Source organism: Vespa mandarinia, chromosome 12, assembly GCF_050613455.1.
Source record: "Vespa mandarinia isolate Hongniang chromosome 12, ASM5061345v1, whole genome shotgun sequence".
In the NCBI taxonomy this organism is placed as follows: Eukaryota; Metazoa; Arthropoda; class Insecta; order Hymenoptera; family Vespidae; genus Vespa; species Vespa mandarinia.
In genome coordinates this window covers 4,112,501-4,117,500 of record NC_140821.1, presented here as the reverse complement: position 1 = coordinate 4,117,500, position 5,000 = coordinate 4,112,501, and positions in this window count along the sequence as shown.

The window sequence follows — 5,000 nt, the reverse complement described above, 5'->3', positions numbered from 1 at the left end:
AAACAATTTTATAGAAAAAACAAAAAAAAGATGGAAGATGACAATAACCACAGCAATACTTTCTATTAATTTAAACGATCTGCTTATATATTATTTATAAAGATTCCAGTTGAATTAGTTGATAGAAAAGATACCGTTTAAAAAACTGTTTTCGAAACTGTCGCCATCTCTCGTCAAAACTAAACATTACTTTAACGTAATGTCACGTGTTTACATTGGCGATTACATGCGCGTCACACTAAAAAAATTGTTTCTCTCTCTCTCTCTCTCTCTCTTTTTCTCTCTCTCTCACTCTCTTCTCTCTCTTTCTCTTTGATTCGTTTTTCCTTCAGATTCAGAGCGATGGCGGCGAGCAATAGTGCGGCGTACAGTTTGTTAGGGGATCTGCGAGTGTCCGTGCTAGAGCGTTAACTCGCTCTTAACCACAAATTCGCAGATCCGACTTGGACACGAAGGCGAACAGTCGAACACGAAGGAACTGCAATTCTACGTTTTGTTGTAAAACTCATTGCTATCTAAGAGGGACGAACGAAATATAACCTAAAATCTATTTCTTGAGATTTTTTTAAAAGGGGGAACGAAAGAGAAAGAAAAACGAACGAACATAAAAAATACGGTGAGTACCGAGTATTAACAAATCTTTTCTTTTTTCTGTTGACATTTTGTACTAAAAAAAAAATATATATATACATATATAGATAGAGAGAGAGAGAGAGAGAGAGAGAGAGAAAGATGGGAAAGAGAGAGAGAATTTCTTTTTTTTCTCTCTTTCTCTCTCTGTCACACACACACACACATTCACTCTGTCTTTCTGTCTGTCTGTCTGTCTTTGCATGTCTCTTATAGCCGTCAGTAAAGCTAAAATTTATTTCGTAACGAGACGCCTACAGTTCTTTTAATGAGTGTCACGTAATGTATCTTCAATAATAGATATTTTTTCCTTTCGTCGAAGTCGTATAAAAACTATAAATCGACAAAATTTTCAAGATTTCTCCTTTTATCAAACACAGTGCATATGGAATTGTACTTGTATTACATATTTGTAAAATGTATCTTTGGGCACATGTATCTTATACATTTTGATATACATACATATATACATATACATATACATATACATATGTGTACTCTGAGACATCGAAAAAAAAATCGCATGAATTCGTTCGTTTCATTACTTTTGATCTTCGCATCGTTTCTTTTATTATTATTCGATCTTGAAAGGGAATAAAACATGAAATATTTCATTTTATTCATTTATTATTTTTTTTTTCTTTTTTAACAAAAAGAATAAAAAAGAAACAAATAAATGATTTCAATTTAATCAAATACAATGATTTTTCTAATGCGATAATAAACAGCATTCATTGCGATCTATCAATAAAATGTCCGACATTAACACGAGAGAGAGATAGAGAGAGAGAGGGAGAGAGAGAGAGAGAGAGAGAAAGAGAGAGAGAGAGAAGAAACACCTTGCACCGATAAAAGGTGAACGTATCGTAAAATTTCTCACACAATCAGTTTCGTTACTGGCTCCTTTACCCTTCCCATTTCCCCTCCTCTCCGTCCCCTCTCCGCTCCTACTTACCCACCCTTATTCACTCCTTTCACATAACATTTTTTTATTTTCACTTACTCCTACTACAGCCGTAGTCTTTTAAATCGTAATATCTTTAACTAAATGCGGTCACTTTCTACACTGTTTGGAACGGAACTCATATTGAAAACTAGATCTTAATTTTCTTTCTCTCTCTTTCTCTCTCTTTTTCTCGCTTGCTCACTCGTTCACTTACTCACTGGTTCACTTGGCCTTTTTTCAGTCCCTTTTCTTATCGTTAAAAATACACGTGAACATAAACGGTGAGATAGATTGAATTTATCGATCAAGAAGGATTTTTTTTCTTTTCCTACTTTTTTTCTCTTTTTTTTTTTTGGAACCCCTCATATACCACATATATTCCTGTTAATTTATAACGATTTGCTATAGTTGATCCAATTGACGCCAATATTGTCCCTACCCTACGACGAGTAATTCGTATTTCCTAAGTGCATAGAAACCGTTCATGACATGTATGTATGTGTGTGTGCGCGCGCGTACGTACATCTTATACATATGCGTAAATATGTATATGTATGTTTATATATATATATATATATATATATATATTTGATATATCAATAAATATACATAGTTGAATGTATTCACGAGTTCCCATTGATCGATACTCTCTTTTTGTTTTTCTGTTTTTGTTTTTCTTTTGTTTTTTGTTTTGTTTTGTTTTTTTTTTCTTTTTTTTTTTTTGTATACGTAACTAGAACGCTAAAAATTCGTTATCTATTCAAACTACTTATATACTTACTTATAATTGTTTGTTGTATTGAACAAATAAATTCACAGTATATACACGTTAGATCGATATATATAAACCTTTTTTTGCTTCCTTCAATTATTTATTCTCGTTCCATTGCCATGCACAGTTACGTAAAACCATCGCTAATGATGGCTGCCTTTTAAACTCACTAATGAATCTCAATTGGTAATAAAAACGATCGATAATTTGCGATATATTCCTTTCTCCCATTTTACTGTGAAATCTTATTATGAACTCTCTCTCTCTCCTTCTATCTCTCTCTTTCATTTTATCTCTATCCTTATCTATCTGGTTTTCACTCATATCCACTAGGGAATATTGGAATTTCAATATTAGAGATTCCTGTGGCGTGACAAATTGCGGTCCTGCTCGTTCGAAGGTCCTTATGAAGTCTTTTTCCTCCTTCCTTGTTCCTTAACCCGCCATATTAACAATTAGCTTCTATCCTCCTTTTGAGGTTATGTTTCCATTCTTTTTATTGTTTTTCTTTTTTCTTCGAAATGTTCGTCTTCTTTCTTCTTTTTTCTTTTTTATTGAATCATTATTAATAGCATTTATCATTTTATTTATAATACTTGTGAAAAAATATTCCTAAATATTTATTTTTATATTTTTGTATTATTTTGTTTGTTTGTATATTAAAATTGATTTTTGTTTTGTATATATACATGGGCGTACAAAAAACATGAGATCAAACTTATATTATGTATTACCGAGATTAAATAGATAATAAAAGTTCATATAAACTTATATTCGAAAATACCTTATTGAAAGATACATGTTTTTAAAGATATTTATGATTTATTATAACAGTTATAAGAAATGTTAAAAATTTTTTTGTTTTGTAAGAATGCAGTCTTCCATTCGTTGAATTAATGATTGTCAAACTCTTTCAAATATTCCAACTGTATTGGAAATAAATAATAAATGCATTTAGAATTTCTCATTATACATAAGATGCATAAATGAAATCTAAAGGTTAGGATATGTAAATAACTATTATTGAGTATTATATACTACATATACGAAAAAAAAATCCAAAAGAAAGTATTTGACAATCATTAATTCAACAAATGGAAATAAATCATAAATATTTTTTAAAAGCATATATCTTTTCAATAAAGCATTTCCGGTATATTTTCAATAAAGAAATAAATTTATATGAACTTTTTTCATCCATTTATCCTCAGTAATACGTAATGTAAGTTTGGTTTCATGCTTTTTGAACATCTTGTATATATAATCGATCATTCAGTTATCTCATAGATTATTTTACAAAAAGCATCAAAACTATTAGTCATCAAATTTATCGTAATTTATTACTACGGCATGACTTTAACGAAAAAATTATGAATGTAATATGGAAAAAATATTTATCCGCATTATCTATTTTATCTTTCGAAAAATAAAATGTTTATATATTCTAAACATTCTCAAGGATTAATTACAAATTTGACTTTAGACTATTATTTACTTTTAAATAGGAATACGTGAATCCAGATATATACGTAATATTATGTAAATACTAATTGTTCTATCCATAATTATGAGAACGATTTTATTTACATTAAATGCAGATATATATTATCATTTTTTTTTCTGTCATAGAAAAATAATTGATTTAAAATGGATATTTTTTTACTAAATGAAGAATTTAACAACGAGACCACTTTTTTCCTGTTTTTTCTTTTTCTTTTTTTTTTTTTTTTTTTTTTTTGTTAACCACAAAACGATATCTTTATCGGTGACTTCGACTGTCCGTGGTTTCCGGAACAAAAATATTATTGACTAGAATAAAACATGGTTTTATTATTCAGAATATATATTTAATAATCATATATATATATATATATATATATATATATATATATATATATATACATTATTCCTGAGATCATTTATAAATCCTTTATTATAAATTATATTAAAATCTAATAGTTTAATAATAATAATTCATGTAAAAAAGATATATTTATATGTAATATAAAAAAGTATATAATTAAAGTATTAAATATAAATATCAATGTGTATGTGTGTGATTTTTGTGTCAATTATTCTACTTATATATTACAATTATTAGTTTAATAATTAATAATGAAATAATAATCCATATAATAAAGCATTTATAAATTATCTTGGTAGTTATCTCCAATTGAAGAAATATATATATATATATATATATATATATATATATATATATATATATATATATATATATATATACACACCACGTATATTATGCCTTCGTAACGAGGTATGTGCATTTAATTATCACCGTGCTTTCTGTAAATCTCCCTTTTAACTCAACACAGTTCCAATAACTTCGTTAGCGTCACGAAAACGTAAACGATACAATGGGACTTCTATCGCCATTTTATTTTTATTTTTATTCATGTATTTTTTTCTTTTCCATTTTTCTTTTTTTTTTCTTTTTTTTTCTTTTTTTTTTCGTTCATTATTCCTAACCTAAGAAATTCTATATTTGTAATTCCTTGAAGAACATTGTGATGATATATACGTATCAGTAAGATGATTGGTTTAATTCGTTAATGACGAATGAGATTTTTGCCGGGAAAAATTCGAATGAAATTAATCCGACCTGTCGCAATGAGTTATCGTTTATAACTAATC